Source organism: Meles meles, chromosome 15, assembly GCF_922984935.1.
Source record: "Meles meles chromosome 15, mMelMel3.1 paternal haplotype, whole genome shotgun sequence".
NCBI classification, from domain to species: Eukaryota; Metazoa; Chordata; class Mammalia; order Carnivora; family Mustelidae; genus Meles; species Meles meles.
Window position 1 is genome coordinate 34,310,438 of NC_060080.1, and position 12,888 is coordinate 34,323,325.

Genomic DNA, 12,888 nt, shown 5'->3' on the forward strand with positions numbered 1-12,888 from the left:
AACACTAGACACTGCAATTCCTCCGCTGAGCAGATAGGAAAACTAAGCAAGAAGTTTAGCTGTATCTCCTGAATTGTAATTAAATCATAAACGAACCTGGGCTAGTGCTGAGAATGCTATACATTGCCTTTTGGGTTTTTTGTTTTGTTTTGTTTTTGTTTTTGTTTTTCAAAGATTTATTTATTTATTTGATAGAGAGAGTGATCACAAATAGGCAGAGCGGCAGGCAGAGAAAGAGGAGGAAGCAGGCTCCCTACGGAGCAGAGAGCCTGATGTGGGTCTCGATCCCAGGAACCTGGGATCATGACCTGAGCCGAAGGGAGAGGCTTAACCCATTGAGCCACCCAGGCACCCCCATTGCCTTTTGTTTTTAACAGCACTGTTGCTCACTACCAAAGTAATGCATGTGCATTATAGCAATAGAAAAAAGTACAAAGAATAAAATAAAAATCACCCAGAATCCCAGAATTCAGAGATTATCACGGTTAACATTCTTGTAGATTTTTTTTTTCACTCTTTTACCCATAGATCTGTATATATACCAGTCATCTCTTTTATAATCCTGAGGTCATACAGGATTGTTTTGTAATCTCCTCTTTTCCTGTGGCAGGTTGTTTTTTATTTTGCACCACTAAAAAATAAAAGTGTGAGGAAACTTCTTGGTAGATACCTTGATACCTGTGATGATTTGCTTTGGGCTCCTTCCTAGAAGTGAAGATGCTGAGTTAAAGGTAAATCACATTTTAGGGTTTTTGATAAATACTACTAGCATGCTCTCCAGAAATGTTAACCATCTTACACATCTATTAGTGGTATATAAGACTGCCTGTTTTCCTGACTCTTCATCTATGCTGAATAGTATTTTTTTTTAAATTTCCCAATTTGGTTTCTGGAAAATGGTATCTCTTTATTTTAATTTGTACATGTCAAATATTCTTGCCCTTATACAGAATTATTGGTGATTTATATTTCTTCCTCTGTGAAATGCCTGCTCCTGTCCTTAGTTTTGCCTCTGTTGCTTGACCTGCAGTTGGGCCAAATTGGTGAGCCTGGTTTTGTGTAAATCCCTGGATGACTGAGACGGGCAATTGCTCCACACTGACAAGAAGATGGCTTCCCCACACCGCTGGCCCCGGGAAGCTCTCTAGGGGCGCTTCCACGGGAATGGCTTCTTGCTTTGGTGTGAGAGTAGCCCATCTTATGCCATGGGCTGTGTGTACCTACATCTTGCCACACAGGCTGATGCAAAAATGCTGCCATTTTTTTTTAAAGATTTTATTTATTTGACAGAGAGAAATCACAGAGAGGCAGGCAGAGAGAGAGGAAGGGAAGCAGGCTCTCCGCTGAGCAGAGAGCCCGATGCGGGACTCGATCCCAGGACCCTGAGATCATGACCTGAGCCGAAGGCAGCGGCTTAACCCACTGAGCCACCCAGGTGCCCCAAAAATGCTGCCATTTTGAAATGAAAGTTTTAGGTCTGAGGGACTCATAGACTACCATAGACTCTCATTTTCATTCACAGACTACCAGATTCAGAGATCCTCCCGAAACTTCAGTCTTCCCAGTTTACATTGAGAAGACATGATTATGGAGGCCTAATCTAGAAATGAACATTCAGTTAAGAGCAGGCTCCAGGTACCCAAGAATGAAGAACTCCTGTCCTGGGAGGACATTAATGATGACCATCATTGGTCTATGCAACTGAAAATGCTCCTCTATTACAGACAATTTGTACCTTGGTCAAGCACTCAGTGTGGGTAAAGCCAAGCTTTAGACTAAGAGGAGGATAAGGAAAGATCCGAAAAGCTTCCTGACCACCTACATGGAGGCCCACATGCATGCATACTCACGCATTCTGCTTGCGTGCACATGCACATGAAGTTACCAAGAAAAGAAATGAAAAGGAATGACATGATCAAAAACAAATAATTCACTTTATATTTCTCCCTTTCTCCAAAAATAATTTCTGACTGCCTAAAGGCAAATTAATACAGTAACACTCATACAGCTTACTCCTCTGATGGACCTACAATAGGCACTCAAAGACTACCTCCCTAAAGTCTACAGGCAAAAAGGAAACTGCTTCTTAAGTACATTGGAAAGCCTTTATGGGCTTTAATTGTACCCATGAAGAACCATAAACTAGGGGTGGGAAACCGCCAGGCCTTTAATCTTCTTAATATAGCCCAAGCGTTTCATTGTGCTTAAATACCACGTAGACTTCTTACACTTCTGGTTACAATTTTTTATTTCTTTATTATTCTTTTATTTGTTAATATTTTATTTTTTGTACGTAATCTACACCTAATATAGGGCTTGAACTTACAACCCCTAGATCAAGAGTTGCACGGTCCACTGACTGAGCCAGCCAAGCACCCCTGCAATTTATTTTTTAAACTTCTATTTTTATTTATTTACTTATTTACTTACTTATTTATTGAGAATGAGTGAGAGAGAGAGAGCAGTGGGGGAGGGGCAAAGGGACATGGGGAGAAGAGACTCTTAAAAGCAGGCTCTACTCCCAGTGCAGAGCCGGAAGGGGAATTCGATCTCACAACTCTGAGGTCATGATCTGAGCAGAAATCAGGAGGTGGGTGCTCAACCGACTGAACCACCCAGGTGCCCCTATTTTTTTTTAAATACCTGTTCTTTACTCATAGACTTCTGACATCTGGAGAGAGAAAAATTTAAAATAAAATAAATCTTACGTTTTATGGTTATTGTTATTTAAATTAGAGGCCATAGTACCTGTAGGTTTTTACAAGATTTCTTTATCATGTTTTGATACTATATTTGGTCATTTGGTTACTAGATTTAAATTTTGGTGTTTTAAGGGATCATAGGGTAGTGAATGTCTAAAAATGTGCAATTGCTGTATCATCTGATCGTATACCTGAAATTAAGTTTTTCTAGTTAATCAGGCTTAGTTTTATCAGGTCATCGGCAACAGCTTGCTGAGAGTCTACTGTGGTATGAAAATAAATATGGATGAATAATATTGGACTTACCTCTACATTAGTCTAAGAAATATTATTTTCTGAGGATAGGAAGAAATGAACATGGATGAGGAATTGTTATCCAAGGAGTGGTCATTCTATTAGTTAACAGTAAAACAGAGTGAATAGTGGAGTACGGGGAATAGTAGTGTGGGGTGGGGAGGAAGCATCTAGTAGGTAACTACTGGAGAGTCTAGGAAATCAAGTTCTCCAGCTGAAGGAGGAAGGAGGAGAGAAGATTTAGGAAGGCACCCCCCACTCTAGATGTGTGCCCCATGACCATTCTTCAGCTCAAGTTAATCTGCTTCTGCTCTTCTTTGTTCACTCAACAGATATTCATTGAGCACTTTCCATATGCCAGGTGCTTTTTCTAGGAGCTGGAAATAACAACAGTGAAAAAGACAGACAAAATCCTGCCGAACTTCTTTAAACGATGACCTGTATTTTCTCCTTCTGCATTTACAACACCCTCTTAGTCTTCACCCCCTCTACGACCTGATATCCTCTCCCACCATCATGATAAAACAGCTCTCTAAAGACCAGTGGCCTTCTAATTACTGTATCTAGTGCCCCTTTCTCAGTTCTCCTCTTCCTTAGACCCTAGTATTTAATATCACCTGATTTTCATCATTTTTTAAAGTCTTGGCTCCTTTGCATTCTGTGATCTGGCACTAGGTTGTTTTTGTTTTTGTTTTGATTTTTTTTTTTTAGATTTAAAAAATTTTTTTTATTCATGAGAGACAGAGCGAGAAGCAGGCTCCCCACGGAGGTGGGAGCCTGACACAAGACTCAATCCCAGCACCCTGGGATCAGGACCTGAGCCAAAGGCAGACACTTAACCAACTGAGCCACCCAGGTGCACCACTATGGCACTAGTTTCAATTTGCTTCCTACAACTGTTACTGCTTCTTCCCTGACTCATTCTCTTGCCTCCTGAGTAAATATTGGTGATCCCTCAAGTCCTACACTCGGCTTATTTTTTTTTCCTCTCTCTCTCAAATCTTTTCCCTTGATGATTTCTCATGGCTTACATCTTTGACTTTATTTAGAAATACCCTAAATCTATGTTCCCGGACCCAGCACTCTCCTAAACTGTAGTCCCACATTTCAAATTGTGTGCTGGAGGCTTCCATCTAGGCATCTGAGCATGATGCTAGCATAATCTTTTAAAAGTGTTTGTGCCACTCAGTGTTCTCAACTGCTAACAACAGAAACCCACTCTGGCTAAGTCACACAGAAAATGAATTCACTGGGAGGATATCAGGTGGCTCACTGGGTAGAGAGGGAAGCCAGAGGACCAAGCATGGAAAACGGGCAGGAACCCAGGCAGTCTAGGGCACAGAAGGCACAGCCAAATTCACCCCACAGGAGGAGTCTGTTGAGGACGCTGCCCTGGAGCTGGCTGTCCCCCCATCTTCCCCCCTCCCCCACTATCAGTGCTGGACTTCAATTCTCAGCCCAACTTCCAGTGTGGTACCTAACTGCTGGTTCTTGTGTTATCCCCCCTCCAATTTAAAAAGCTGAGCTTGGGCTTCCAATTGGTCTAAGTCATGACAAAAATGACCTCTAATTCCCTTCAGCTTCCCACAGAAGAAAAGGAATTCTGATGCAGGCCCGTGAAATATGACAACAAATCACCATATTTTATTTTATATAATCACCTCATTTCTTGAAGTTACCTTTTGCATTTAATGCTGACATCATTTTCTCATCACTAGAAACTGCATCTCAAAACTCTCCTTTACCCCTTCCTCTCCCTCAGCTTCTGAGGAAGTCATCCAGGTCTGTGAGGGTTTTGTTTACTGTTCATTCATGTGTTGTTTCCCTTCACACTCTTTTCTTCTTTGACCTTTCTGCAGAGACACCCCCCCGCCCCCGCCACCAGCTCTGCAATAGCTTCCTAATTGCATTCCCCCACTTTCAGTGCCTCCTCTAGTTTATCCATCCACAGGTTAATTTTTCTGTGACAACACTTTGATCATATCGCTTGCTGCTAAAACTACATTGTTGATAGATGTCTCAGCCTGGCATTCAAGGATCTCTAAACGAGAATCCCAAGAGACTAAGAGGCAAACTGGTACACTGAAAAGAACTTGACCCTCAGCTGCAGACAGACATGGGTTCAAACCCTGATTTTCCCACACTCTAATTGTATATTTCTGAGACTCATTTTTTTGGTCTGAAAAGTGGGGATAATAAAATATATCTCTGAGGGCATTTGTAAGTCAGCTTTTTGGAAGTCAGAACGGTGTTGCTATATGCATTTCGGTTGCAACATCAACTTACAGATGCTTATAATGGACAATATTCAATTACAGACCTGTCTCATTCAAAACCTTGAATAAGGTTGTCATTAATGTGGTTTTAACACAGGCAGGTTGGGATCAGCATTCTACATGTTTTGGGGGCTGGCAATCTAACCATTATTTATAGCATTGTTCCTGATTTTAAACAACTGACTAACAAATGACCTTTAGGAAATATTTTATTTGCAAGTAGAGAGCTTCCTGTGTTATTAATTTTGAGAGTTGAATTTCCCTGATTGGCTACTTTCCACCATAACATTGCGATTTTAAAGTATTTTCCAGCAGAATTTCAATTTTGGGAGAGGCTGCTATGAATTCCTTGTGGGGAAAAAGTGTATAGTTATGGTGGACAGATAAAAATTATTAGTTATCATGTCTAAGTTTTGCCCAACATCCAGTAAATGTGGTGAAGCTGTAGCACGTAGGAAGACATTTTGAAGCTGGTTCCATAATCTCGAGCCCCACCTCATGGCGTAAATCCTAGGTTGGCATCAGAAAAACTTAATTCCTCAGTCCATGCTGGGTCTCTTTTCTTTGTGTGTCATGAGTGGCACCGACAGAGCTATCAACATTAGCTTGTGTCCACATTCATTCGCCCCCTCATGTATCTACACAGCAACTCCCCCTAAGTGAGGCATGTTTGGTGATCCCCACAGGATAGATTCATTCACACAAGCTCTTGCCAAGAATTTACAAGACTGTTAATTGCTTGATTCTTTTCTGAGGTCAGTAAGTCTGGAAAGTCTTAGGTGAAAGATAACAATCATGCCAAACTTGGGGGAGAACAATTATTTAATAAGCATGATATTTTAAACCAGTCTCTACAGATACAATTTGTGGGTTAGAGTATGCAACTTATTTTTTTGTTTTTGTATCACTAATGGTTTTAAAAATTAAAATACATTTATGATATTAAAATAATATAAAAGCAAAATCCCCTGTACCTCTCTCTACCTTTGTCTTCCCCCTCTCAGTTTTACTTCCTAGAGGCAATTACTTTTGAACACTTTGGGGTATATCCTTCCATGCTCTTTGTTTTTTCTCTTGCAATCATTTTAGTTAGGCCTAGGCATTCTTTATGGTTAGAAGCTAGAACAACCCTACCATTTAGCATCTTACAGATTTTGGAGCTCTTTCATACACTGCTTATGTTAAACATGTTATTAAAAAAAAGAATCTCCCCCCAAAAAAACCATTTCAGTTTTGTTCTCTCACACATAAGCTCATGTGGACAATCTAAAAAATTCCATTAATATAGGGTTTAGTCTTTAAAATAACATTAAGACAACAGAATAAAAGGAACGGAAAGCCCAACATATCTAAGAAAATCTAAAAATAAACAAAACAAAAAACACTTCATTATTCTTGACTGAAACATTTTTCCCCCTGAAGGTTGTTTTATTGCAAACCCATAAATACAACACCAATATGAAATCACTTAAGTAACTGATCTTCTCTAACCACTAAAAGAATGTCTTTTTGCCTTGGCATCAACCAACTACGAAATAATGTTTCAAGAGTATGGTGGTAGGGCAGAAAATCTGGGCTGGGGCTTTTGACAATTTAAGGAACCAAGTAGAACCTTCCTCTCCTTGAATGTGCCTTTTGGACAAGAACAGACAGGTAAAAACAGCACCACTTAAACACCTCAGTTTTAACTTTTATTACTTTGTAAAAATCTTTTTTTTCTGTTCCTTTTCTCCACTTGACATCAGAAAAAGTTTTAAATGTCATGAAATTGATTTGGCGGTATATGGAGATATGGCATACCAAAGCAAAGGGAAATGAAAAATCCAGAGGACACAGAAAACCCTAAATAAACCCTCAAGTTTGGTCTCGGGGGTTTACAGATCACGAGAACCGTCAACCCAACCCCCACGCAATGTGACTCCTTGAAGAGCTGATGGATGCACACCAACGATACAACATATTCTTGACTGACCCAGACAGAAAAAGTAGAGAAGCCAGAAACAGTATATAGTTACCTTGAAGGGTCATCTAGCTAATGAGAGCAAAACAAAGAAATCAGTGTAAGAATTTTTTATTCTATTTTATTTTATTCTATTCTGAGACTGGGACGCCTGGGTGGCTCAATCAGTTAAGTGTCTGACTTCAGCTCAGGTCTTGATCCGGCCCAGCTCATAATCCCAGGATCCCGGGATCTAGTCCTGCATCAGGCTCCTTGCTCAGGGGGGAGCCACCTGCTTCTCCCACTGCCTGCCATTCCCCCTGCTTGTGCTCTCTCTCTCTGACAAATAAATAAATAAAATTTGGGGGGGAAAAAAGCATTTTGAAACTTGTCCCACCCCATAAACCATTTCGACATTTAGGGGAAGGTAACGATGCACAGAGTCAAGATTCTACGTTTAAAGAGAATATTTTAAGCTTGTATTATTTGATATAGCTATACATAGCCTTTGCAATAATTGAACTCTTGGAAAATGGTGTATATTTTACATTTACCTGAATTAAATTGCACTTAAGGGGCTCAAGGTGAGTCTAGGGGGAGTTCTGTACTGAAGATAATCTAAAGATAAATCCTTCAAGAATCTAAATAACTACCAGTAATTGGTAATTATATAGTACATTTGGATTTTTATGTGTGTTTGATGGTAATGTACAGTTATGTTTTCATTTTGAGTGATTAATGTTCAATCTTCCACTTTATTATGGCATTATTAAATGGTTTGTCAGATCTAATTTGATAAATGTAAAACATAAAAATTAATACTGGTTACTTTAAAATAGCGGGATATTTGTTGTTGAATAATGTATTCAGATTGACTTGTTTTCAGAGTTCTTCTATGTTTGTCCAATTTAGCAAATATTTATTGACCAGCTTCTCTGTAATATACATTGAGTATACAATGGTTTAAGCAAAAACAGGCACCATATAAGCCCACTTATAATAATAACAGCCGCTAATACTTACTGAGTATTTAGAACATAATGGGCCCTGTTCTAAGGGGTTTACATTTACTATCTCATTGCATCCTCTGAGTAACTCTCAGAAGTAGAAATGGTATCACCTTCATTTTACAGAGGAAAAAACTGAGGCACAGAGACAGTGTTACAAGCCACTAAGTGGTAGCACTGGGATTTGAATCTAAGCTGTATGATCTGAGAGCCTGCAGTCTTAACCACTGGGATGTACTACCTCTTCCACATTCTAAAAGATCTCCCTGTGTATACAATACAATGGACGAGGCACTTATTGAATATTATTCAAGAAAATAAAAAATTAGAACTCTGATAAGAGCTATGAAGAGAAGTATGGCAGGAACTATTTGGCTAGTTGTCACTGAAATGTTTCTCTTTTCCTTCTGGTTACAAAGTTTGGCTGTACTTCCTAGCCTCCCCTGCAGTTGAGCGCAGTCTTGTAACTAAAATGTGGCCCATGGATTATGGATGAAAGTGATGGGTACACTTCCATGTCTGAAACGTAACAGCTTCCTAATTGATCCTCTGTGTTCTCCCATTACTACCCCTATTTGCTAGCTGGAAAGAGTGGAGTTCAAGATAGAAGCTTGGATCCTTGAATGACTTCATGGAGCAGAGTCTCCTGGTGATCTGCACTGGATACTGATAGAAGTGAAAACATTTTATTATGTTAAACTAATTGAAATTTGGGGACTGTTTGTGATAGCGTCTAGCTTATCTTGACTAACACTGAAAAAGAAACCTTTAAGTCGAATGCTGCTCTAAGGAAAAAAAGAACTAAAACATGTAATCTTGAATTCATAGTAGGTTAGAGATGGTGTGAAAACAAGTATTGGAGGTTGAATTACTCCAGAGACTTGCCATGGCATGGCAAAAGATTTGCTACAACTGTTGCTTAGGCAACCTGGAAGGTAGTACACTACGTGCCTAGTAAGCCCATCACTCTAGAGGAAGTTTTTGAAAAGAGAGTAATAATATGTGTTGGCTACTATTTGCTAACCTTAGTAAAGCATTGCAGGAAAGAGAAAAACTCAAGCAAGAATTGACTGCTTTGGAAATAGAGATAAAAGAGAATTAGAGAAGTCTAGAAATTTGGAAGCTAAAAGATTAGAAAGCTGACTACTTCTAGATAGGAAAAAAATATTAAATACCTTTGAGTAATGAAGATCCATTTAGATCCAGACTACAATGATCTAAGAGTGTGGTCTTCTCATCCAAATCCAATGGCTTGAATTAGTCCCCTATTAAATTCAGGGAGAGAGAGGAAATGGAGAAGGAAAGCAAAGACAAAAATCATGCATAAGAATTCTGTGTAGGAAAGAAGTATGGGTGTGGTTATTTGGCACATATTGCTGACTCGAACCAAATGGATCAGAAACCTACCAAGTTTTTGAGGGAATCATGTTCTCAAAGAAATTCTTTGATTATTTGAGTTGGAAATAACCTTTGATCTCATATTTGTATCAGTAAGGAGTGAGCTGAACAGGCTATAAGGAAGGTATATTTCTCAACAAGCTCTCATAGACTAGCAAAGTCAGGGGCCATGGAGTACAACGGACGAGGAAATTCCTTGGAAGAAAGATTAAGATGTAAGCAAAGAACTTTCCTTGCCTTTCATAATGCTTATTCCAGCATTTTGGTTATAGAAACATTGTGTTTATCCTAGGATTCCAGAATTGCTGTGGAGGAATAATTGCTATATTACTCCTGCTAGTTGTCTTTTTTCTGCACCAGCATTTATTTCATTTTTCCTGTCTTTGCCCTTTATATATATATATATATATATATATATATAATCATATATATATATATTTGTTTCTTTAAAGATAATTTATTGTTAAATGAAGAGGTCACAAAGGAAAATGGAATGGGACAGATGTCAAAGATAAATTTAAAAAAATAGTTTTTGTCAAGCACTGTTCTGGATTTCCTAAGGTTAGAAACAAGGGGCATCTGGGTGGCTCAGATGGTTAAGCAACCTAAGGTTAGAAACAGGAAAAGAGTCAAATGAAAAGGTAATTATTCTTTTCAAAAGGTCTGACTTTGAAAAGGAAACAACTTTTCTCTGAAAATACAAATCATCCTTCTTACATGAAAGCTATAATTTAAGAGACTGAGAAAAAAGACTTTTTAATTCATAAGTAAACTGTATCTCTCAGATATGCTTAAGAATGGTTGATTTTAAGGAATTTTAAAAATCATTGCTTCCACCTCGTAAACTCACACACAAGCCCACCAAGATCAATGTCATTTGATCCACCCTGATCCATATATCCATCCACCATGATCCATATATTAAAAAATCATATATATATGTATATGTATACATATACATATATATATGATTTTTGATGGTCCTCACTACTCAGGATGAACATGGGTTACTTAAGAAAAAAAAAAAGTAACTGAGGGATACCTAGGAGGTTCAGTGGGTTAAGCATTCAACTCTTGATTTTGGGTCAGATCTTGTCGTCGTGGGATCGAGCCACGTGTCAGGCTCCAAGCTGGGCATGGAGCCTGCTTAAGATTCTCTCTCTGTCCCTCTCCCCTCCACTTGAGCATGCTCTCTTCCTCTCTTTCTTTTTAAAAAAAAAGTAACTGAAACAGAAGCAGATAAATCATGAAGTTAATGAAACTTCCTAGAGTTTCTTCCAAGGCTCTTCTAGAGCCTCTTCCAAGACTAGAAAACTGTTATCTTTCCACTATAATCTCTCCTTTGTCACATTTTCCCTTATGTGAGGTGGTGGTGGGGTGGCTTTGGATATTTTAGGTATCTAGCTAACAGAAAGTTGAGTTGGGGATACATTTAATTTCAGGCTTAATGAGATACTTAGGAGTTACAGTCACATTTAATGAAATTATTGCTGGCTGTCTTTGTTTACTAATAGATTCCAGGAAAATTCCTATGGGCCACTGCACTGACTCACCCAGCATCCTATCATGGAAGTGGTAGGACTACGGCTCATAATATACTATGAACATATGGGTAGCACTGAAAAATTGTGTGGTCTTATGGTAGAAATAAAGTTTGAAACATAAAAAGCCAGAATCTAGACTAGGAAAAATTCTTCTAATCATTATACATATGATACATATTTGGTTGTCAATGATGTCAAACAAAATAGAAGTTCTATCAGGAATATACTCAATAATTCAGTATGCATAATTTAAAATTCACCATACTTTTTTTCTTTTTTTAAAAATGGGAATCACGTGAAATAGAATTAATCAGAATTACTGCAGCAGCACTACAAATAGCTGTACTAATATGTGCAAAGTGGCTTTTTTATGCACTCCAATTATATTCCACTAATAAAGACAAATTTGATCAAATGCTAAGGAAAAATGAAGTTGTCTTTTTATCCTCTCTATTAAAAAGTTATTTAAAAACCACTGTCATGGGGCACCTGGTTGGCTCAGGCGGTTGGGCAACTGCCTTTGCCTCAGGTCATGATCCCAGAGTCCTGGGTTCGAGTTCTACATCAGGTTCCCTGCTCAGTGGGGAGCCTGCCTCTTCCTCACCCCCCTGCTTGTGCTCTCTCTCTCTCTCTCAAATAAATAAAATATTTTTAAAAAATAACAAAAATTAAAACCACTCTCATATTCATAACACTGACCTCATAGACTTGATGTAACATTAGAATGGGGTTAGGCATAAAACACCTGGATATAAAAACCTGTCAAATAGCAGGATCCCAGTAAAAGATTATCTATTGAGAAAAAAAGAATCACTGTCATATGAAGAAATAATCAAAGAGTATGCAGCCAAGAAATTTAGTATAAAAAGTATTGGAGTTATGTTGGGCAGTTAATTGAATGTTGTATTTCTTGATTTTGTAACATTTGCAGTATTTGCAGTTTTCTTTCTTTAAAATGTGTCATCTGGGGGAGGCTGGGTGGCTCAGTGGGTTAAAGCCTCTGCCTTCAGCTCGGGTCACGATTCCAGGGTCCTGGGATGGCACCCCACATTGGGCTCTCTGCTCAGCGGTGAGCCTGCTTCCCCTTCTCTCTCTCTCTGCCTGCCACTCTGCCTACTTGTGATCTCTGTTTGTCAAATAAGTGAATAAAATCTTTAACCAAAAAAATGTGTAATCTGCTGTGATTTCTTTTCTGCATCTAAATAAATACTCCATTTAACCTAATCTTTAGAAGATTTCCACAAATAGAAAAATTTCAGGCCCCACAAAGTGTGGATCCTTCTCTGAATTTAAAAAAATGTATATACATGTATGTACATACATATATATATATATGTATCGTAGTATATCAATGGAAGTTCTTACTCTTTTAATTGGCCTAAGGCAGAGAGTGCTGTATGCAGACACAGAAGAGCAGCTGTCAGAATTAAGGCCTTCTCAAACATTAAGTGGCTAGACTTAGCAGAAACTTACAGATATAAAAATGCCCGTAGTAGGGGAAACTTGGGGTAAATAATTTAAGTTTGAAACAGGAGGAAACTCTGGACACCATTTAGTCTGTAACCTCAATTTATCTTGGCTGCCTTACAGCTTGTCTCCACATGGTATGCTATTCAGAAGACACACAGGTCTGATATCCAAAAAAGATATGAAAAGTAATTTAGATTTTTAGGGGAGATTTCTAAAGAGGCACGGGGGTGGGGGGAGAAGTTTACTGCAAGACAGCAA

The 12,888-nt window shown here is 38.6% G+C and overlaps 1 long non-coding RNA gene across 1 annotated transcript; it reads left to right on the top strand.

Annotated features, from left to right (window-relative positions):
- Positions 1 to 10,053: 10,053 nt before the first annotated feature.
- On the top strand, positions 10,054 to 10,287 carry LOC123926117. Its single transcript, XR_006815157.1, has 2 exons — positions 10,054 to 10,177; positions 10,227 to 10,287. It is a non-coding gene; the product is annotated as an uncharacterized LOC123926117 (long non-coding RNA).
- The last annotated feature ends 2,601 nt before the right edge of the window (positions 10,288 to 12,888 follow it).